Source organism: Poeciliopsis prolifica, unplaced genomic scaffold (genome assembly GCF_027474105.1).
Source record: "Poeciliopsis prolifica strain line A6 unplaced genomic scaffold, Auburn_PproV2 SCAFFOLD006, whole genome shotgun sequence".
Lineage (NCBI taxonomy): Eukaryota > Metazoa > Chordata > Actinopteri > Cyprinodontiformes > Poeciliidae > Poeciliopsis > Poeciliopsis prolifica.
Genome location: NW_026562381.1, coordinates 3025664 through 3050429, shown reverse-complemented (window position 1 = coordinate 3050429; position 24766 = coordinate 3025664). Strand labels below are relative to the sequence as shown.

Here is a 24766-nt window from a genome sequence, read left to right as displayed (position 1 = left end):
TGTGTGTATGTGTGTGTGTCATGAGAGAGAAGATGATGGTATCCAAAGCAAGCTCTGAATGGGGAGCTGAGGTAGAGGGGGGGTTTGAGAAGGCCCCTGGATACAGTTGAACACTCCTCGTCTCAAAGAACCCAAAATCATAAACTTATACACAAATTTATGCACACGCACGCGCAGACTGTCTGGGGAAGACGCACCATTAAACAGAATAAAGTAAAAGTTGAGCTCACACACTCCAGGCCTATCTGGAAACAAATCAGCGTCACCATGTACGTGTTTACTCTTCAGAGAATAAGGACAAAACTGCACCAATAACATTCAGCAAAAATAAATAAATAAATCTACATAAGTGGAGGGTGTTCTCATCCAAGCAAAATAAGAACCTCAAGTGTATCCTATGTAAGGCCAGATGAGTGATTTCATTTAAAAAAAATAAATAAATCTTTTAACAAAATGTAATGCTCTTCTAACCAAAATCATCTCCTATTGAATTATAAGCAGATAAATTAAACACTTCTTTTTTTTAAAAAATAAAGATTTTAGACTAAAATATTAAATTTTAACAATATGGGCATTGATGCAGTGTCTTTTTGACAATGGAATTGTAAAATGTTAATACCTCCAAGTTTATATAAGGAACAAACAGAGATCTATTAATATTTATTGGGCTTGACCTAATGGGCTATTATGTTAATTACATGTTACGCTTATTCAGTTTTTGCTTGGACAAAGTTAGACCCAAACACGCATGCTTAATATTTTTCCAATATCCTGTTCTGACAACATAGTAGCAGAGATTGGTTTCTTTCTTTGGGGAGTTTTGGATCCTAAAACAGGATATACTAAACAGTAGACATCCATCTTTGGAGCTTAGTCTTTAAACAACAAACAACTTAGTCCTTCAGTGACTTTTAATGGAATTAAGTAGCTGTCTGATATTAAAATAAAATTCCTTGGTGTTAATTTTGACCAGGATACCTCAATTAAATGGGATATCCTGGGTGTCTAGGTTCTCCTCATTTCACCTATGAAGTATTGCAAAAGGAGTCACACCAAGAAACTAGTTTATGCATTTTTTACTTCAAAGCAGGGCGACAGTGAGTTCTTACACTCAGCAAGTCCTAAAAATGCACTTATGCCTTCAGCTTATCCAGAACACTGCAGCAAGAGTTCTGGTGAAAATTAAAATTAATAATCAAGCTTCATCATATATTAGCTCTGATAGCTCTATATGTTTCCAACAGAGCACTTTGTGCTCAGACTGCAGGTTTACAGGAGGTTCCTACAGTTTCTAAAAGTAGAATGGGAGGCAGATCCTTTAGTTGCTGGGCTCCTCTCCTGTGGAGACGGATCACAGTTTATTTTTTCAAACTGGTTCAGAGCTTTTCTGTCTCTGTCTCCTCCACACATCAAGCCAATAAAAGGGTTCTGCTGCCATTAATTATCTACTTTTTCTTAGGCTTGTGTGCAAGTTCTGCCTTCTAAAACCCTCAGCCAGTGGCAGATGGCTACTAACTCCAGCCAAGTTCTGCTGGAGTTTTCTACCTGTGAAAACTCCAGCTTTTGCTGAATATACGCTTAGTATGTGAGGGATTGCTACAAAGTCAACAACTCAGTGCAATCAACAGTCCACTGTGTCCACATCACATCAGTGACTTGATGCCATCTATGTTGTTTCCGAGGAAGACATTTTAACAAGCTGAACTTGACAGCATTGTTTGATAACTGGGATCAAATTGGAATTAACAGATTTAAATTGACTTTGAATCTTTCTGCATGATAAATTTAATGGATGTCCTACTGTGGTTGTTTGACAGAAGAATATGGTAAAGATTCTAACCAAAAAGACAAGCAAGGTTTTTTAGACAATGTTCGTCTCCTCTTAGTTATTATCTGTTTCACCTTATATTGAAAGCTTGATAAACAACAGCTGAGAGAAACAAAAACAGATTGAGGAAGCAAACATAAAAACATGTTTTTTGTTGTGTTTTTAAGAACAGAGTGAGAAGCTGCAAAATGAACCCATGTGTCATTGTTTTTCAAACTTTCAGTTCACTTTTCAGAATGAGTTTAATTTCACCAGCCACTCTCAGGCTTAGTTACTTCCACATTTGTACATTCAAGAAATCACTTCAATACGGTTTTCTTGCTCAAAAACACACCTAATTTGGCTTAATTAAAAAGATTTCTGAGTAGAAAAGTGTGACACAATTTCTCCACAATGAAGAAAACTTATTGCCAGTGTTTGCAAATACTTCCAAAAGGTGGCACAATGTGTCATTAGCTTGAAAGGTCAATTCCTTTTTCCACATCCCATGTTGTTATTGCCAACTTTTCCTAAAAAAATATTTACCTGTGACATATTCTTTTCATTTGATCTTCAGGGGCCATTCAGAACCTCAGACATTTTCTTTGTATCCATTTTTTGACTTATCCTCTTCAATAACTGATTTGCTTTGCTCGGAGTGTTTTCTTTGTCTTTATGCTGTGATAGTAGCCTGCAATGCTGATTAACCAGTGGGTGAACCTTTCAGACATAGGTGTCTTTATTCCACGATCAACTGAGACACATCCACTGCACTCAGATGATTTCCGTTGCACTCACTGTGACGCTATCAGCACCAATTTGCTGAATCTCTGTTCAACTGGATCAGTCATTCTACAGGGAGGTCGATTTTTACGCAGTCACTTGTTTTATGTTGTGTTTTTTGTATTGTCATTATTTTTGTAAAAATAATAGCAAAAAAATTTAAATAAAGTTTTGTCAAAATTTGTTGATCATAACTGAATGGGAAAAGTAATAAAAGGTGTAAAATATCCAAGGGAATTAATACTTTACAGAGGCCCTGTATGTTTTAGATGAAGTAATGACCTTTTCTAATAAATGAGAACAGTAATTCTTAATCGTAGCAAAGTTGCCTTGAAGTTAAAGGCAATGGGGATTTAATATTGTAGATTTTATATAAACCTATTAGTGATTTTGGTGAATTTTCCAGGTTTTATTTTCAGGTGGGGCCTTTCTGGCTGAATATGCATGTTCTCTCTGTACAGACACAAATTTCCTGTGGCCACACCAGTTTTTTGCCATAGTCCATGAGACAAGGCACGTTAGATTAACTGGCCTTTCTAAATGGTCCTTAAGGGGAAGTGCAAGCTGGATTGTCCCAGTGTTGGCCCTGCCAGCATCTTGGCTGATTGTTTGTAATAAAACCTTCAGTCTCCTAATAACCCTAAACCTGCTTAAATAACATAATTCAAACCCCTTAGCTAATTATTTTATTAATCTGTTGCAAATAGACTGATATAGCATAAACTAGGAATATGAACCAGATATTTTGTGAACATGCAAATTAAATCATAAATACAAGCCTCCTTTTGACATCTTAGAGACAAATGTCCAGCTAAAAGACGACAGACTAGAATCTAACCACAGTTCAACCCTTCCAGTCCTGTTTTGGTGGCCCGACCAGCTGAAGTTGCTGTACTGCTGGTTGAAAAAACTTCCTAGATAAGCCACAATTTACTTCTAGCAATGTCAAAAAGGGAGGTAAATTTTGTATTTTGCATCAGTTGTTCAACAGCATCAAGGATAGCATGTTCCTGTGCTTTCCACGTCTTGTGGCTGTTTGAAAATTATCCTGGTGGAATAATGATTATCTAATACGCTTAATGAGCTGAAAAGGCAGATTAATATGACATAAGACCGATTAGCTAGTTAACTTCTGCCACTCAGAGAATTTATTTACTTTGTCAAAAAGCTCCCCATCATATGAGCTTTTTTTCTACTAGAGGTAAGTATGTAATTACTGATAATAACATCACAGAACCTCATTTCACAAAATCTGAGTTTAATGATGCTGATGTGTTCTTATAACAAAATCAGACTTCTACATTTCCAGTTTAGAACATCGCCAAGAAAGCCGACTATCTTCAAACTGAATTCATGGCAAATATTTTCAAAAGAACACAAACATTTTGAAAATATTTCAAAATATTTTCAGAATATAGTAAAACTATATAGTATAGTTTTTAAATGTGGTACTTAGGATTAAGCTGTCTGATAGCTATAAGGATGATAACCTAGAACGAGTTTTTGATGACTGAATAATGGATTGTCAAATTTATTATAGATAGTGGGAATGTCTGCTGAAGCACATATATATATGATTACTTTATTAATTGTGTAAAAATTCAGTAGGCGATAGCTGCAGTGCTACATAAAGATGCCTGGAAATTTCCCCGGTCTAATTAAAACTTTGCTGACCAACTTTTCATTAAGTCTTTAATTTACAAGATGAGATCTTTGTAAAATGAAGTTTATGTGTTGGATAATTCAGGCAACAGAACTGACATTAAATTATTGGAAGATAAGAACTTGATAGTGTGTACAAGTTAAATTAATATTACAGTTTTTATTTTTACACATGCAAAAATCTCAATCCACAAAAAGTCTTCTCTGTTACATGATGGATGTTTACAGAAGATTTGTTGCTGTCATAAGTTAGATTTTTTTTTGAGTTTTAGTTGAAATTTGAAAACACAACAGCATCTTTCTGCGTCCCAGTTAACTCAGTGTTGGAGTGAAGGAGGATGCATAGAAACTGTGGGGGAAAAAATTCTTATTTTTTTGGTTGTGAAAAGTTAGGTTCATGATTACAACAAGGTAATCCTGTAAAATTCAAATTCCTGTAATCTTCAACTCATTTACTTAAAAAAATGTAGCATTTTTGTTGTATTTTTTCTTCTTTACAAAATGTTTGGTTCTGTTGTTATGAAGCAAAATATTCACAATCCTAAGAGTTTTTTTTATAAACATTAAGCTAAATTATTTAGATTTTTTTATGACCAGTATTTCTTCCTAAAGAATGTATCTATTTTACCAGTTAAATTCTAAAAGACAAAAATGAAAGTATGAAGGTTTTAGGTTTAGGTTGCTATGTACAGTTACTATCTCTGGTTTTCTGTAAGATATTCCTCATTTGTAGGACATACAGGGCCTTATTTTGTTTAAAGTTTCATAAACAATACCATTATCTAACAATTTTACAAAATAAGTGACTAGTTAGTTACTTTTCCAATCTGTTACTGTTAGATTGTTACCATATTTATCTGTTTCTTTTGTTGTCACTAAACAAAACAAACAAACAAAGAAACCCCTGATGTATTCACGCTGTTTGTTTCTCTCCTACTTCTTGGAAGGTAGCTGAGTGCTAGTGGAAGGTATCCAATCCCACGGCTCTGTCAGTGCATATGTGTGGCTGTGCTCGCGAGATGGTGAATAGAACAGCCTTTACTCTGTGAAAGTAAATGCATTATTCTAAATTCATTGGAAATACAGACAAAAACAGCATCTTAATAGACATACAGCTTGGTGGAAATATGAAGAAGCACTTTAAGACACAAAAGCTACACAATGGTTGCCAGTTCAAAGGGAGATGTCAACGCTACAGCTGGCATCTCCAAAACAATGGACACCCTTTAGTTCAGCTAAAGCTGTCAGTCCCGGGGAGATTGTGGAGTTTGTTTCCGGACACATGGTGGAGGAAATGCTACATCTGAAAGGAGGAATGCATCATATCATGGTTCTAAAATAAATAAACCCTCTCGTTACTCATCACTGATAAATAAAGTTAACTGCTGATCAATCAAGAGACTTATTTATGTTTTTCTCAGTATGGATTATTCCATACACAGTTTTTTTATGCAAGTTGTTGTTCAGAGTTGTAGATAGACTGTTAAAATTCATGCTTTTCAGGATGTGCTGCAAAGGAAAAAGAAGACTGCACTGACTGATCTTGGCCTATAATACTTAGAAATATTTTGACATTTCTGAAATAAACTTTTCCGTCTGCAAATATACTTTATAAATAATTTTCCAGTTATATAAAAAGAGCTTTAAGAAAAAAACAAAGTGTGTCTACATTTTCTTGAATCATCTTTAAACTCTTCAAAAGACTAATTGATTTCTTTAAACTTCAAATAGTTAATGTTTTCATTACGTAATCGCGACCACAGCCCTTTTTCAGAAGAATATCTGCTCTTTCATCTACTTTTTAAGAATTACATTTAAAACCAAATGAGAAAAAGTGTTTAGTGATTATGCTTCAAAGCTGGACCTGCCAAAAGCGCAGGACAGTGAAAATAGTTTAATTTTAGCAATGAGTTCACTTAAAAAGAACCACGTCTTTCAAATGTGATACACAGATTTGAGCACAGGACCAAGGAAATTGGAGGAAATTAACAAACATGCAACTCTTCACAGCAGATGCCCGGGGTTCTTTGCAATGAAACTACACAAGTTAAATTTGCAATGTTGTTATCCTGTAATTTGCAAAATGACAAAATGCTAGTCTGATGCACTAAGCACCTTCAATTGCAGCTCATTAACTCAGTCAGGGGGAACAATTTTACAGGCATGGAGAAAAACTATTAGTATACTTCTATTAAATGCAAGAATAAATATCCGGTTGAAGCACAATGTGTCTTCATTTTGGCCCAAATGTGATATATGCCGTTGCCATGGTAATGTGGCGATTGCTACAGCCCTCCTCCCAGCTGTTGGTGGGTTTTGTGTGCAGGAGGGCGAGGGTAGAAAGAAAGAGGGAGACTGTGTGTTTGTGTGCGTGCACACATGAATTGATGCCGCCTCCGTGCTGTGTTCCCCTTTCAGCCCTCAGAATAGTGTCTCTACTAATCCGTGAAAGTTGCGGCGCTCTGAACCAGTGGCCAAGGCTTTTCCCACTGAACCAAGGCCCGGGGTCCTCGCTCGACTTCACACTTGATTGGTCCCTCCTGCGGCAGACCTCTCCTCCCCACTAGGCGTGGGCCAGTCCCCCTCGCCGCTCTGCCCCGGCACTGCCGAGTCGCCTCTCCCCACCTTAATTACCAGTGCTTGAGTCGCGGACTCACCAACAAACCATTAAAGTCTGGCCAGCCTAACCTCACAAGCCCTCACACATCCAACACTTAGCACCTTCACGGTGCTGAAGATCAGCTCCACCAACTGAGCACCTGTTTGTGCCTGGGATGCCCCGCAACACTCTGGACTCGCCTGCTGTTGATGCAGGCCCATATAAAAAGCAGGAATTGGCAGCTGTGCTGTTGTCCTGCTTCTCCTGCAGGGAAGTGATGTGTTTATTTGACCTGCATTGAGAAGATGAGACGTGCCTATCTGCTTGTTCTGTTCTATGAAAAGAACTCAGAGTTCTTTGATAAATGACACCTTCAAACCTGCACTGAGCTCTGGGAATAACCTGAGTTGATGTGATAACAACTCAGAACTGACCCTGCACTTCCTTTTTCAAACTTTGTACATGTTTTCAGAAAGTGACATAAATGTGGAGCTGTGATCCTATTCCATAGTTTAAATTTAGAACCACAATGAGCCAATTTTCTATTTTGGTGTGCCTACTAAGTTTAAGACTGCTGCAGAAATAGTCAGACCATATGGGAGTGAGCAGGTGAAATGCAATGACCTGGCAAATGGTCCAGAAACTGATGAGAGTCGAGTACACGTCAGAAGGCACTGGGTGTGCTGGCACAAACTTTACCCAGGATGTGGATCAGACAAACACCCAGCACTCGTTAGTTTATTGCTCTCTTATTAGGAACATTTTTTGCCTTGCACGGATTGGCAGAGTCCCGCTAGCCACCCTCTTCACATGGCCCAGGCTCTGTCAGGACTGATCAAAAGACGTTTCTTCACATCTCCAGACGCCAGGGAAAAAGGAGAAGAAAAGAGGGAGAGAAGAAAAGAGCCAGAAGGGGGCATACTGCTCTCTCTTTACTCTGGTCTTTTGGTGAATGAGGACTTTTCACAATACCCTCTCCCTTCTCTTTTTTCTATTTTCATTCTTTCACTGGCAAAAAAAGAGAGAAAGAAATAGCATTTCCCAACGCGTTTTGCGCCAAATTGTTCTTGCCATATCAAAAACAATTATCCGCAGGTTAAGAATGTGCCTGCAGAATTACAACCGTTCCAGGGGGAGAAAGCAGTCTTCACAAATTTGACTGGCTTCCAGGCAGCCAAGACCCCCTCGAAGTGGTAATGAAAAGTGTAACTTTAGCCTCCCAGCTGTACGTCTCAATCCATAATCCTTCCCCAAAAACCTCACCGTAGAGCCGCCTACCACTCCCATGGCGTTCCCAGCCTTTGCCGGGCTGGGCCTGCACTGATTTATGTGGCAGTCCTGAGTCATACTCTCAACCTGAAAAGGATTTGCTCTCCTATATTTACAGGGGTAGTCAGGCCGGCTCTCTTGAAATACAGAAAGCCCTGTCTCCGGGCCTCAGTCCCCATGGTTTTTACTCCTTCTCTGCCTCAGTAACAAGGACATCTGGGACCTTACAACAATCCGCCAAGACTCCAGTGTTTTTATGATGGAGTCTTTCTGCAGAGGAGAGGTGAGTTTCTCTGTGTGTATCTCTTTATTTATGCCAGAGGTATTTGCAATAGATTACAGTAGCAGCGTTAGGCCCAACCTCAGCAATATCCAGCTAAGGGTTGGTGAATTGGCCTGCAACTTAACAACAGACCCAGAAACCTTAAGAAAGCCAATGGAGCATGTCCTTGTACTAACAGTGTGTTTATTTATATTTACTTGCTTACATCGCCAATGTTGCATTGTACTTTTTTTAAAGAAGTACAATGCAATTTTGGTAAACCAGTTGTTCTGTGAAACAGATAATTGAAATAATTTCTAGTCAATAATTCTAAACAAAAATTGAGAAGCATGAAAATCTAATAACATGAGAGTAAATTAAGGATTTTCAGAGTTTTTACAAATATAACTGCAAAGCAGATATCTCAGACTTTTTTTATTTCTTTTCTTTTTTTCAAAAAAGGCATATTTAGCGCTACTTACCCCTAAAGCTTGACTAAAGTTATGGTTAAACTACAGCGTTGACATGTTGGTAGCAGTGTGATTGTGGATGGTGGTGGTCCACTCTACCGCCGCGGGTCCATCCCTGCAAAGCAAACAAGCCAAGGTGACCTTTACACTCCTGGGTTTGTACATCCTGTGGTCGGCTGTCTACGTAGTGTGATGGAGAGCACAGCGGGTGGTTGAAGCAGCCTCTAAGAAAGGGATAACTTCATCTCATTTATATATATCAGTGCACATGTGTGTGCGCGTGCAGGATGTTAATACTTGAATGTATTGTATGTGTGTGCCTTTGTGTGACAGCCATGTGGTTAATGCTAAGCACCATTTGGCACCGTCTGTGCAAGAAAATGAAAGCATCAATGCTTAGGACATGCACAACGCATGTCTGAAATGATCCACGTTTTTGCACCTGACATCCTGGTTAAAGGCCCAAATTAAGAGTGTCTGCCCCTGAAAAATTTTAGATGAAATTGCCCCTACCATCTCCTGACAAGAATCTCAAATAAATGCGTCATGACCTGAGAAAGACTTCTCAGCCAATGTAAACACAGACAAAATGGCTGCTGTTGCTAAGCTAACATAGGAGAAGGAAGATGGAGCTGATGCTCATGCTGCTGCACAAAAACGTCAAATGAGAGGTTAACTCTTTATGACTTTCGAGCCAGAAGCATGCCGAGGTGTCAAATTTTGCCCATTTTGTGTTGGCAGCTAACTGCTACTGTCATTTACAGTATTTCACGTGTGCGGTAACGTGGCTGACCCATAGATCCTTGCAAGTCAAGGCTACGCCAGAACTCAGTGCTCACGTAATTTAGCTTTCCCAGCATGACGTAGTTTACAAATTTGAACAATGTAGAGAACAATAGAGTAAATAAAATAACGGCACACTCTTCAAATGACTAGTTTTCGGAAAAGAGTGACTACATAAATATTTTCCTCTCAGATTCTAAGTTTTGAGACGAGCAAATGTGACAGCCTCATACGTAAGTCTGTTTGAGTCTTTTCAGTTAAAAGCCTTCCAAGTTCGACACGAGGAAGCCTTTGGAATTTCTTTTTTATCCTTCGTTTCTTTCAGTGCAATGGACTAACTTTGGAAAATCATGTAAGAGATAGTTTTCTTTGAGATTCAAAGGGTAAGATTGGTAAGTTTTTTTTTTTCTTCCCCCAGCAAAGTTTCCCCGCTGATCAGTTTTTTTAAGTCGCGTTGAAGTGAATACATTCTGGATGTTGTACAGTAATAATGTGGTTGAGAATGTAAAAAAAAAAAAAAAAAGAAAAAGATGGAATAATGATGCATCAAAACACGATGTTATTTTATCTTTTTTGAATGAGACAGAATAATTTTACTTTTAAAATACCCGCCTTTTTTACGTAAATGTTCAAATCCAATTTTTTTTTAACATTTAATTAAATACTAAATTTGCTTAAATAAAACAACTGATCTGAACTCTATTTTCATCAAAAAGAAAGTATTTATTGTCAAGACTTTGACCACAGTTGACCTACTGATGTAAATACAATTCAAAAGACTGTTAAGGAATAAAACATTTGTGTTGTCAGGATATCTAACAGTCCTGATGAGTAGGAGGGACACTGCTGACAGTTCAATGTCCTCTCTGCAGACAAACAACAAAAACAGATGGCGGCCTTTTATTTCAGAAACTCAGAGAAGTTTCACACTTGGAGACTTGGAGTGTCTTAGAAAAACATTTGATTTGAGTCAGAGGCTTTGATCAAAAACTGGGATTCTTATTTATCATTGCATATTATTTGATTAGGATGAGAGCTTTTTATTCCAGACAATGTCCCTTGAAGAAATAAAAAAAGGACTTGAAATGAGGGAATCTCGCCAATTAGATACAACCTTGAAAGAGCGCTCTGATGGATTTCCGTGTCTTTTGAAGCCGCACACGAAGTTCTGCAAATGTTAAAAACAATGGAAAAGAAATACAAAGAGATGCATTACCAGATGGCTTTTGCAACAAACAGCTAAACTAACAAAAAGTGTGAAGAAAGTAATTACTTTTTTATTGTTTTAGCTTATTCCGTTTGTCTGACATAAGCTAAAAACTTTAATAATTCTAAAACAAGTCGCTGTGCTTTGTTGAATTTTAGATCAGATACATAATGTCCTTTAGCAGTTCTTTTAATAAATTATATTCACTCGCTCAAGGATATTTTTTTAAAAGAATAATTTTTACGATAAAATTTAGACATCCTTCATTTTTATTTATTACAAAAAAATAGTTTCTTACATGTTTTATAAAAAGGAATATAAAATATGTATTTTTTTTCACTTGTTGCTTTACATTTATTCGTTGCCATTTTCAAAAGAAATGAGAATTTATTTTTTATTTTCAAATTGGTAAAAATGCCGTTAAATTACAGCAATAACGACAAATTAATTATTTTTGCATTACTTTAATTTCACAGTAATAATAATAAATGCAGCGACAATGTAAGTACTTTTTTTTTTTTAAATAAGAGACGTTTTGGATTTGTCGGCATTTTAAAAATCAACCAGAAGAATATTTTTTCTTCTAATGTAATCTTTATATTTGTTCAAAATTTTGATTTTCTAAAAACTCAACAAAAGTACAAAAAAAAAAACAAAAGAAAAAAAGCAACTATTACATTCACAGCACCTGATACAATAAGCCGTTTAAAGGTTCTGGTTTTTAATTTGCCCCGTTTCCCTAATTCCAAAGTTTTATTTTTTTTTTTGTATGCTACTTAATTTTGTTTTCTTTGAAAAAGATATTGATTTTCTGATAGGACAATCCTACATGTACCTATGATGATGATGAAGATGAAAGTGATGCAAAGGACTACGATCTCAGCACAGTGTCTCTTAAGGACATGCATTAAAAAAAGTGAGGAACCCTCTTATATAACAGACCTCATTTTTCTTCTGTTGAGTTAAAGTTATTCACCTAAAAGTTCTGGTAACATATCTCTTTGAATGCACCTTAATTTAGCCCAGCCATAATTCTGGTGTACAAAAGACACATGTCAGAGTCACACCGCTGATGAGAAATAAATAGGAAAAAGGGTTCTGTGGATGTTCTTCAAAGGAGCTCCAATTTCACACCGTCAAATAAAAGCACCCTTATAGGCACATGAGTGATAATCCTGCTTTTTGGACTTAAAGCTTTTTCTTTGACATAGTTACATTTCAGTCATTCTGATATATTTATTAAGATTATTTTGGGTTAAGATTTAAAGAATGCGGACAATGTGTTTTTGTGGATCAAAGAGGATAGTTTTTTTTTCCACATTTAGGTATATTTAGAGGACTTCTTGCATTATAATAAATCTGATCATTTACTTCCTGTTAAATTTGCTTTTAACATTTGACACATCTCAGCTGTCTGACCTTAACAGTGCTTTGCATGCCTCTAAGTTGCTACCAAAGGCACAAGAGACAAACACTTGATGTAGGACACATTTGCATGTTGCTGCAAGAGAATATATCAACTGGAAAGCCTCTGAAGTCCAGATTTTGTAACTGATGGAGGGAAAAAAACTTTAGAAGATGCTGAGAGTATCCAAAACTTCCTCTTTCTTCTTGAACGATAAATCCATCTAGTTTTAAGCCTTTAGAATATCAAATGCAATTATATTAACAAGTAGTATTATTTCTTGTTTCAAATTTACTCACTTACACTTGATGTTCTCATAATTAAGACTTGACCTGCATCATGTAACCAGGAGGTTGACTGCCAACGTCCTGCAGCTTGTTTTCTGTGACATCTCATTGATTGTCAGCCCCAATGTGTCTGTATTAGTTTCCATGCACTCCTGACATGCACTCTGTAGTAACAGAAGTGACAGCCCTTATCCCTCCTTTGTGCGCCCCTTCATACTGAGACTCAGATTTTAGGGACGGACAGCTCAGGACAGGACAACTGCATCAATGCTGACTGAGCCTGAGCCACAGTTGCAGCAGAAGGCCACACTCTGCTGAAACTTTCTTGGACTCGACAGTTTGTGCTTGAGAAAAACAGCTGATCCTTCTTATGCTACACAACTTGGTTTTTGGCTTAGCAAAAGTGAGCAGAGTTACCTGTGGAGTGTGTAAAGTCTCGACCAGATTACAGCGTTAAGAGTCCGTGAACCAAAATCCCTATTTAGTGTTTTAAATGTTCCTAAATATGGCGGGTATGCAACAAAATCACCACAGTTTCAAAGTGTGTGGTTAAATAATGAAAGAACATGATAATAAAAAATTCATACATTGTAAATAAGATGCTTTTACCGTCAAAATATGTAGGCCAGATTCTTTACAGCAAACAGAGAAGTTTCCTCCTAGGCAGCACCAGGAGGTGCTGTAAAGCAGTTAGCCTTTGATAGAACAGCAGCAGCAAAAACAAACATGGCTGACGATGGCGCCGCGGCCGACGGTGGAGCAGGCTGGTTCAGAGAGTCGATGAGAGATTAAGACTTGAATTTTTTGAGCCCGGAGCGTCAATATCAAACAAGATCCCCCTCCATGCCCAGTTACCTGGGGCTCGGAAAGGAAATGCACCCTGCCATGGTCTCGGCTCCCAGATTTAAAGGCTTGTTGAAAAAAGTAGAGCGCCGACGTTAGCATGGTAGCTATGAAGCATTGAGCAATGCGTAGCACCCTGCAATGCGACATGCTGTAATCAATGCGAAGGTGGGTCTTTTTCTAAGTAGGCAATCTGAAAATAACTAGGCACCTATGCTGTTCAGTTTATGTCTATATTTTTGCAAATTATAATTTTATGGGAAAAATGCCCACTTTACTTAATTCTGTTTTTGCTTGAAAAGAAAGAAAAGTGCAGCACTATCTCTTGAGCAGGCAGCTCAAAGAAGTTTCAAACCATTTCTGTGCATCCATCTGTTCAACTAATCGCTACAAACTTTGGCTTTTAAGTGACAGCATGTGAAAAGAATGGGTTTTGTTCGGAAATAGCGAGCTGATTGAGTCAGGAAACGGTCCATTGAGTCTCAGATTAGGTTCTGCAGAAAGTGATAAACTAAAAGACAAAGTGAGGCGACCTGGTCCTCCTTCGTCCTCATCTGAAGTGCTAAACCTCACCCTGACTTTGTAACGCCTTGGCTTGTGAGTCACAACTGTGAAGATATAATGTTATTTAAACCCAATCTGTCACCAAATGGAGCGAAAGAGAAAAAATGCTTGCCAAGTGCACAAATCTAACATCACCACTTATGAGACACACACTCCCACGCAGACGGACATGCACACAATTCCCTATCTCTGTCATTATATGGGCAAAATCAGCAATTAATCATAAAAAAGTGAATTTATGGAGTTGTCGTTATCACAATCACTTCCAAAGGTCAGGCCAGGGATAATTGACAGAAGCATCAACACTTATTATGACACAATTATGTAAAATAATTAGTTTCAAATGGTAATAAAGAAAAATCTAAAAATATTTTGTTAATTTGATAACATACTGTAATGAATAATTTCCCGCTGATAGATATTATGCCATCCCTCTTGGGTCTTAGCTGTTGCCTCAGTGCGTGACCCATTTCGCCTTTTAAACGAACCAGAAAGATTGCTAATTTTGACAGCTCAATTCACGCGTAACCAACCCTTAACAAGTCTGCCACCCTCTGCAGCAATATTGAAATTCCAAGTGACAGACAAGAAGCGACGGCACGGCGGTGCCCTGATGGTGCCCAGGTGGTGCTTGTGGTTTCTGAAAATGCATGCTGCCACATGTTCATGATGGATGGATGGCCGTGATCCACAGAAAAGTTACTTTTGACATTTTTGACTACCGTAATAGCAGTGGGACAATCACAGATTTCGTTTCCTTAAGTGGAATTAGCAAAGCGACAGTGGAAGAATATTCTCTGGTGAAAGATCTGAAGTTCCCGAATAAACATTTATTATTAGGCGATTATGACCAATAATGATAATCAAAATTCAGAAAAGTTTGAATTTATGTGGTAAAGGCACTTGAAAGTGCGATCTTCCGTGATGTATTTTTTATCAACAAATGTGTCAAATTAAAAACATTTTAAAAACTATTTACTACAGCTGTCACTGATGTTCAAGGCCAAAGCAAACAAATTTAAAGGGGCAAAAAAGTACATATAAAGTTTTTGGAAATTGATGTGAGTGACACTGATGTCTGTCTGTGTGGTTCATCAGCAACAAATTCCTCTTTATGATTATATTTTAGCCTTTGGAGATATGCAGGATAAAAAAGCAAAAAATCTTGAAACTAGAAAAAGACAATGGTCAAAAATATATTTTTACTTTTAATACATGACTGAGATTTAATATTATTTCTAGAGAGGGTTTAATATCAGTTATAAAAAATATTTGGACATTTTTTTTATTATTTTAAAAAATTAGTTTTTTGTTGTAATAATCTAAAAAATATTCTAACCTTGCGACCTCCTCATAGGAGGTTAATGCATTGTGATGTGTTACTTTTTGTCACATTGATCAAATAGGCAACCTGCAAAACAGACGAAATTACCAACTTAAGAAAACTAAAAATATATCACTCTGGCTTCTAATTGAAACTGCTGAGAGAGGTGGTTTTTTGCAACCACAAGCCATATTAAGTGCCACATCAACATGGCTGCTGGACTTGGAAGAAGAATAATAACAAAAAAGAAAAATATTATATTTTGCCAATTGAATTTGGCAAAGAATGCGGGCAGTGCATATAGCGGTGGGCTGCTCTATAAAGACATCTGCTGATTGCACAGTTTGGGGAGGCCTGGTAGAGCAGAGCCTGGCAGGGAAAAGTGTAAAGCGATTGAGACCAGGCGACAACTGCTGAAAGAACTCAGCACTCGGACGCTCACAGCCAGTTGCCTTGCACGTGAAGTTATGAAGTTGTAAAAGCGGTGCGTTGCCTCTTCTGTGTTTCACGCTACACGAGAACCTGGACAGCACAGTGGCAGAATAATTTTAGGCTGCCAAAATCCAAGTCAAGGGTTTTCACATAGTTTTGTTCAAGCCCGTGACCTGGCAGGTACACCAAATATCCAACATAAATTGGGTTGAATTTTTCTGTGTCAATGCTAAGTGTTACCAAAAAAAAGTTGAAAAAGGTCTGCACTCTAATGGTGCAATTTTGAACACACTCCCCACGCAAGAATCGCATGTGCTGCATTCACCTTCCAAAGAGTGTTGGCAAACCGAAGTCTGTCTGGCCTAATAGGGACATACCTGTAGGTAGGTCTGACCACATGTATCCCAGCAGGGTGTAGAGTCAGCGCTTCGGGACGCGGTTGGAGAAGGAGGCCCGCTTCAAGCGTCCCCAACACTGTTAATATCTTTCTCCTGTCACAGTAAGACCAACCCTGAGAGACACGAAACAAAGCCTTCAGAGCCTCTCACCCAACAGGACCTGCTCCGTGCACAGGCAACGCCTACGCCCTTCTGCCACACTACTTTTGGATTCACTATTGAATCATTAATGCGACCGACACTCATGTGATTTGCTCAGCGACCTGTCATGCATGTTATGCCATGTTTCGTAGAAATGCAGCTCAATGTATGCACATAAATGTGGCAGTAGTTGTAACGCTTAAGTAGAAGTCGTTCAACAACATCTATAGCACAATTAAAAACATCCAAACTGCAGGTATATCTGTGAAATTGCAGCAGAGAAAAAGTTTCATCGAAAATGAGCTTTTTTGGTATATCTCTCTCGTTAGCTACACACTGGGCAAATAACTTACTTACAGGCTCGGAGGAGAAAACAGACGGACTGGAGAGAGTCAACTGTCTGTTCTTTCATCTTTTTTCTTTTATCAGATGTCTATAAATATTGGCTGGAACTACCTTTTCTCAATGGGTTTCAGGTGTGTTTGTTCAGCAAGAGTGCTCAGTTATTTTGGAGTTCAAAATAATGTTTTTTTATTTGCAATTTGGCAAAAGTGAATACCTTTTCTCCAGAAACAATGAGATAAATGGTGCTGTTAGATTGTGCCTGACTCAAGTACAATCAGTTTTGAACTGACATGTTTACATAGAGCTTAGATTTCATCAGGACATCTGAGGGCATCTGGTTCTGCCTCCGCTGTGCCACATGTGTCCGTCTGATCACGTTCACTCGATGTGTCGTATGTGTGTTTTCTCCACGTCTCCTTGCTCCCCCTGACCTCTCTCCCAGGCTCTCCCTTCTTCTTTGTTGTTCAGGTCAGAGTCCATGCACTCACTCCTTGCAGCCACATGGCCACGTTGTGGTATGCAGTTACCCAGACACAGGTAAGTCTGGTTCAGGTGCACCCCACAGTGATCCTGACCCACTCTTCTTCACCCCACAGCTCTCAGGGCCCAGCAGGGTCCCAGCAGAGGTCACAAGAGGCCTCAGCATCCCAGGGATGAGACTCCAGACTTGCATGAAGAGGAGCGTTTGATGTACCTCTGTCCTCAGCTATGTTACAATGCTAATATGGCTTTAATCAGCTCCAGCAGTTGCTACTTCCTTGTTGACAGGCCAAGGCAAACTCCACTGTCCAAGTAATATCTTATTGGTGATAGCCAATTTATTGTCAGCTTGCAATGTTTGTTCTTTTTAAAGTAAGGTGTTACAACTTTAGGCAGAAGAATCACTGTTTACCAAGCTAATTAGCTGTGAAATGACTGAAGGCAAGATCTGAATGAAAAAAAAAGAAGCTAACAGCACCATAAAGTCCACAGCGTGTTTCCAAATACGTTATGCAAATATGTCTCCAAGTGCTAATACATGCCCATTATTACCAGCTGTGATTGCTGAGCTGCTATTGTTTTTCACTTTGTGAGTGTGAGTGTTTGTGTGTCATCTACAATACCTTGGCAGCTGTTTTTACGAGGCCTTGTAAAAGTATTCAAACCTCTTGTATTTTACATATTGACAAGAAGTGGTATTTATTTGTATTTAGCCTCCAGTTCTCTGTTTCCCCTAAATTAAACCCCTCGCTGCCAATTGTAGTAATATTTGATCTTACTATGAAAACATCTTGAAACATAGTGGTTGCTGTATCATGCTGTGCACAATCATTTCTTTAACAGGGGTGTGGGAGATGTTCAGAGTTGATAGTGGCTGCAAAGATGCATTAAAGCCAGAAGGGGAATGTTTGGAAACAATTTTCAAGGTTTAGAATGGTCCAATCAAAGTACAGACCTAAATCTTAATCTGTGGAAGACTTAAAAGTTTGCCTTTGTGGATGCTTGAGCTATTTGGCAAAGAAGCATGGGCAAAAGGAAACTATGAGTCCTTTTAGTTTCACTTCACGGTTATGCGTTACTTTGTGTTAGTCATCCCAATGAAATATGTCAACATTTATGTGAAGAAGTCCAAGTTATATGAATAATGCAATACATCTATATACTTTTTTTATATTGTGGTATTGCAAAACAATCTTGTAAATCTCACTAATATACTAGGTGCTATTAGCGATAGCACCTTGTGAGTTGGAGGATCAACATGTACCAAGTCATTTTGGACTAAGGTTTCTATTAGTCCCATATCTGTCTGTAATGACAGGCGGCATGGTCCACCAGGTACCGATAAGAGTGCCACCCTCTACTCCTAATCTACTTCTCCACTTTGCTCAAAGACAATTTAACGACTGGAAATTGCGCCCTGAGGAGTGACAGCTAAAACTGATATTAGAGTCAATGAGTGCACCTTGCTCCCAGTTCTTTTTTGGCACTCCCAAGTTGGAAGACCTTTCCTTAAAATTGCACCAAAGATAAAAAAGAGAGTTTTCTCAGCTTGCTATGGCATACTAATACCCTGGACTCATTAAATTAATGGGGCCAGATTCCTCTTACAGGATGTGCTCTGATGCCCTTTGAGTTTGCCGGGGCTAGAGGGTGTGCAACACTTTGAAAAGCCCTGACCGGCATATTGAACATGCTTTAATAGAACCCTTTTGAGACTCCTGGTAGGATGCTCAGTAACTCTTTGCCTTTAAGTTCCCGCACATCTCTGAGTGATCTCGTCAGATAGCCGCTCTATCCTCGGATTCGGGCCTGGAGAGGGGGAGGGGAACAGTTGGCGTTAAATGAGGCCAGAGGTGCCTGTATCTCAGCAGAGGCCATTCTTTCCTGGAGATGTGTATCTTTGAGACATAGTGCTGAGCAAGCTTTGAAGTGGAAAGTTGCTCTGTGTAAAAAGTGTGAAACAGGAGGCTTATAGTCCGGCCTTGTTTCCCTTCACCGGCGAGAGAGCCTGGCTTTTCACTGGACAGTCCACCCAGGCTTGATTTAATTATTCCATTCATCCAACCACTGACAGGGTAGATTTAACCCCTCAAATGGCCATTAAAAATGTCACTGCGTATTTAATGGGAAGTCGCTCTGAAGCACGCCATGATTTAGACAAGCTGCTGCAATTTAGAAAATTTATTTTAAGAGCCAGAGCAGACTATCAAGGAGTAAAGGGCGAAGGGAAGGTATTGTTTTATCAGCACTGTAATAAAATGGTTATAATTTAATATAATAGAAATGGAATATTAAAATGATTTTGCATATCTGCCCAACAGCAAAAAGATCACTTGATAAGAAAAGAAAGCTGGTGAACCTCCATTTGCATGACAAAAAAGCCTCTTAAGAGGGCTAATACATCACACTCATGTTATCACAATCAGAGAATCAGATATCCAGATAGAGAGCAATTAAAATTTTAAGATTTCATGATTTGAATCAATGAAGGTTTACTAATCTGTTTGAATTATATTGATAAAGCACAAAAGTAACAATCAGCTGAAACCAAGTGGCATTCTGCTGAGATGTAAGAACATTTTGATGAAACGATTATCTCTCGCTCGGTTCCTCTCTGTCATCTCGAACAACATGAAACAGAAAAACATTCCTGTCTCGATGACACTTGGACACAGATCCGAAGTAAGTAAGAAACGGGATTCATAGCAGCGGGCTGAAACACAGACTAAAAGCAGTCAAGCGGCTGGTGTCTACAGCAGGATGCTGACAGACAGATGCCAGACAATGAGGTTCGAACAGTTCAACTCAGTTTGCCAAAACAGATCCCATCGAGCAAAATATGGCTGACTCAGGCGCACTGCGGAGCAAGCACCTAATTTCTAAACTACATCTCGCTCCGTTTTTATGGATGTCTTTGCATGTGACAGACGACACATCGTACCTCTTATGGAAATTGTCGCTGGGCAATTGTACGATTTACACAGTCAGATTTGGCAGTAATGATTTCATGGAGCCTTTGATTTTTACCTCGATCACCATGGTTGCAACATTGCTGGATATTGCTCCTCATTAGCCATTCCATAAGCAGAGAGCCATGCACTGTTGTAGCGACTGATAACTTACATGCCTCCCACTCTTAAAGTGTGCTGGTAATTTATTCTCTCCCCCAGCGCTCATCATCCTGATGCAACTCTCACACTGACAGGAATCCATCTCTGTGTACCTGGCAGCAAAGTGGGTGAGGGTTGACTCAAAATCAAAATGAAGACTTGTTACTGAGAAACTCTTAATAGCATTTTATTCCCAGCTGAATATTTTGAGAGGACCGAAAGCGGTTGGATTTTACTCGATTTACAGTATGAGCTACCATCCCAGCCAGTCCATAATTCTCGTCGAGTTTAAAATATTTCATGAGAGAAGGTGAAATCAGTTCAGTGTTTTTGATCCTTATATAAGCCACCATCATCTGCCAGGTTTTTTTTCTTTCTCAGGGTATGGCTTAAGCACTTCAAAGTTAGGTACTACATAGAGAGCGTGATTCATTTGGCAGCTCGCATTGTCCAGACTCAAAAAAACCCAAAGCTGGCCAGAGACTTACTTCAGAGGAGAGAAAGAATTTGGCTTGAGCTTAAGGCCGCCCATCCCCATCAAGAGATGGGCGCTTTTTGTCATCTTATCGCAGCCTTAGCGCATTGCTGTGGTGACTATGTGCTTCACAGGTGGGAGCCTGCCTCTGTCAAATGAGCGAGTTCACTAAGGACGGGATTTGCCGCTGTTATTTTTCTATTAGAGGAGAATTATGCTAAGCCTTCAGAGGCCATCTTTGTGTTGCTATGGCAGCCCATATTTCCTACCGGGTTGCGACCTTGAATGACTACAGTGCAAAGCCAAGAGGGCCGAAAACCCTTTGAGGATTAGAAGCAGTGCCTCATAGTTATGCAAAACACCTCTGATATGATTGAACTTTGAATGGATGAATGACAAAGTTTATTGAGATTGCCTCTCCTTTCTTCTGATCATTGTCACTTGATTATTTTCCATCACTTGGCTTTGAATGCAGGTTTTCAAATGACAAATATTAGATTTTTCATGTCCAACATCTTCATGTATGCAGTGGTTGAAATGTTTGACACAATAACAAAAATAATAATAATAATTTACCAAATCATTGGCATTTTAGGTCTTACACATTCCCCATTACCCTAAAATTTTGCAGGCATCGCTGCCAAAGTGCATATTTATTTAAGGGTTACTGAAATATACAAAAACAAACAACTCCACAGCGCCCCCTTGTAATAAAAAAGTAAAATAAAAGCTTACTTGTCAGCTTGCTTAAACATAGTGGTGGGACATTTAGGACACAGATATACATTTTTATGTGCAAACATAATTCTCTTGAAGCTGTATCCTCCAAAAAAACATTAATAATTAGAAGTTATTGTGACTGAAATTGATGCATGAACTGATAAAACTTTTTAAGAGTTTATAAAGTTATTTAATTTTCAGGATTGAATTTATATTTCATCATTTGGCCAAAATGTGTTTAATGATGATTCAACCACATCACAGAAATGTTCTAAATCGTCCTTAAAAATATCTTTCTTGCAGCTACTTCCTGCCACAAATAAAATGGCGGCCATTTTGAGTTTAATTTGATGCAATTCATCATGATCACTTTCTTAAAATCAATGCACATGCATGAAATTATTTTTCCCTACATTGAGAAAGTACTTGAGCTTTACAGTGGATTTTAGAGATTTCCATGTCAGACCTTCTGTCTGAAACTCTTTTCATCCTTATGCTATTTTTATTTAAAATTTATTTTTCATCAATTATACAGACTGCTTCTGAAATGTACACATTGAGGAATAGATTAAATTCCAGGTAACATGAAACAAAACCCTATAAAAGAAATCTTAGGTAAGACATTGGTATGTCAAACTCTCTTGCAGTCATGTACTGCAACAAACCGGAAGTCAGCCATTTTGGATCAAAGTTACCATTAATTGTTGTGACTAACTTAATATTCAGCTTAATAATAAATGTTATATAAATAGTTAATGCCACTATTAAAATTTCAATGCATCATTTCTATTGTGGAGACTTTTTTTGTTTGTTTGTTTTATTATCCAACTTAAAGTATCATATTTTTATTGACTCATTATATCACAAAGCGGACTTCTTTATTCTTTTATTATTTTTGGTGTAATAAAACTACATACATAGTGGTTATAAGGTGAGGGTCAGAGATTTTTACATCCGAAGGCCTTAGATGAGAATTATCCATTAGCCTGTACATTGAGAAGAATGCGAATGAAAAAAGGTAAAATATGTCATCAAATCTACTTTCATACATTTCTGTCATTTTTAAAATATATATTTTAGACATTTTTTTGGCTGTTTTTGGACTTTAGTTGTTTAAAAATAGATTACATCTAAAGTGACATGATATGAAATATTTAGGATTAGCTTACAGTTATTATATTTGTAACATAGATATATCTCCTTGAGAACTGTTCGTCCAAACAGGAAGTCAGACATTTTGAATAAAGGTTTGGTGTAAGCCTGATTTTTCCTGCTGATGCAAGTATTTCTGTTGTCCTTTTCAAAATGTATCATTAACCTAGTTTATCCATTAACCAAAAATTTTTATTTTTACGCTGGCCGGTCTATTTCAGGACCACTTGATTATCATAAAAGTCAAATTACCAATATTTAATCAATGCATTCCTGTTTGTATTTTTCCTGCAAGAAATTCTGATGTTTTGATTTCCAGATTTAATTGCTATTTCAGAGTTTCACTCTTAACGCTGATGCAATTCTTTTAAACCTAACCCTTTCCCAGTACCATAACTGTTCAGTTTGTGAGCATGAAAGCGATTTTCTCAAATCACAAGTCAAATTTCACATGCAGCCAAATCAATAAAAATGTTTTCTTCCTTTTGCCCAAAGTTTTTTTTTTTAATAATGTTTCAGACTAGTTTTCCGACCAGCCATCAAAGCCTTAACTCCATTCGGAGGCACGTATAGACAGCTACTCAACACTGACATGGAGACGAGGCTTTGAAAGTATAAGATTGACACTATTGTGGCCACAAAGCACAACAGGAGACTACTTTGAAGAGGAAAATGCTTTGAGTATTGGATTTCACTTCAGAAATGGTGAGTCCGAAATGAGTACATGAATTGGAGGTGTGGAACTGGTGTACATTGGACAACAAAATCATGTGCCAGGACAGGCTGTGTCCAAACACAGAGGTCAAAGTCTCCTTTTAAAGTTTTGAAACCACAGATATGGCACAGTTGTTTGTTTTCATATACACCCGTGTCCTGGGATGTTGCAAGCAAAAAAAGTTGACAATACATCCAAGGACAGAGTACTTTTTCACTTAAAATAAAGTGCTGTTATGTCTTGTTGAGGCATTTGGGGAATTGATCGGTCTCAGTCCCACACTCTGTCGACTGGCAGGTCTGCTGAAGCTGACACATTTTCTGACAGTGTCTTGTCAATGACTCCGCTTGAGTGAAATCCCCAGCCATATTCGCTGGCTGCCAAAGTTGTGTCTATCATCTTATTTTTTGACAAATTCGTCACAGTCGTCTCTCAATCTAATTGGTCTTTGAGGTTCCTGTAAGACAAAGGCTGCTAATCTTAGTGTGCACGTTTGAACAGTACTTTCCTCTGAATACTTCTCAAGTCTTTGAATTTGTGTGTGTTTTTTTTTTTTTTTCCTGCAAAAAGTTTGAAGGAAAAAAAAGCAACAAAAAAACATGACAGTCACATTTTAGGTACTCTGATGTCACACAGCCTTTTCTGGCTTTAAAAGTTCACTCAATATGAGATTTGGTCTACTTTGATGTGAGGTCTCTAGTGATGCGATTTTAGCATGCTATCTGCCTGCTGTTCTCTGTCACCCACTCCTGCAAAGACTGACATGGGAGCTGCCAGAGCTGAGATTCAGCCTTTTTATTCCTGGTGACTACAAATTAAAGATATGGGAAAGGTAAATTCAGGCAACACCATGACAAGTGGAATGTGCAAACTTCTACTCTTGATACAGTGAAGGAAAAAAAAAACAACAACTTCAAATTGTGTTTCCTGTTTTTATAAGAAGACATGTTTTGATCTTTGGTAAATGTTAGGAGCCTCTTCCTCTTGGAATAACAACCAAAACAAGCAAGTCAGGCAAGGTTTTAATAATGCATCCACAGATTAATTTACATAAACAGACTCCTTGAAAGATGAGGATGCTTTGTTTATGGCACAATCATTTAAGTTGGAAATATCCCCACAACAACCTCCAATTCATTTCCTGCTCATTATGCAACACTCCAAGTCTTTACCTGAACTTGTCAGGCTCCAGTTCTGTGCGCAGGAAACCCTCGGTGATAAATATCTGGTAATCTTGTTTTATGCTTATGGCGGCTAAAGGACAGCCCCCCTCGATCCCCCTCCACCAACACGCCCACAACCCCCTCCCCCATCCTGCAAGTCGACTCTCACCTGAACACGCAGTGGGGGCTCCGCAGGACCCCCTCTAACACACGCACGTCTCCGGGTCCTGGGAATTGGGGATTTAGCGAGGATTAAAGCGGAATATTTCAATTTAGGCGTCGGAATTTACCTGGCTGCGCCGCGGTGTAATTACCTACCCCCCTCCTGGAGAGAAATGCAATTACGGAGACAGTAGAGCACACCTACAGA

At 38.4% G+C, this 24766-nt stretch overlaps 1 long non-coding RNA gene across 1 annotated transcript in view; it reads left to right on the top strand.

The window, feature by feature from the left end:
* The first annotated feature begins 8186 nt into the window (after nt 1-8186).
* The window catches only part of LOC129360405 (uncharacterized), a 30290-nt gene continuing 13710 nt past the window's right edge, over nt 8187-24766 (top strand). The window contains exons 1-2 of the long non-coding RNA XR_008606041.1: nt 8187-8403; nt 17050-17118. This is a non-coding gene — a long non-coding RNA (uncharacterized LOC129360405). The remainder of the gene's footprint in view (nt 8404-17049; nt 17119-24766) is intronic.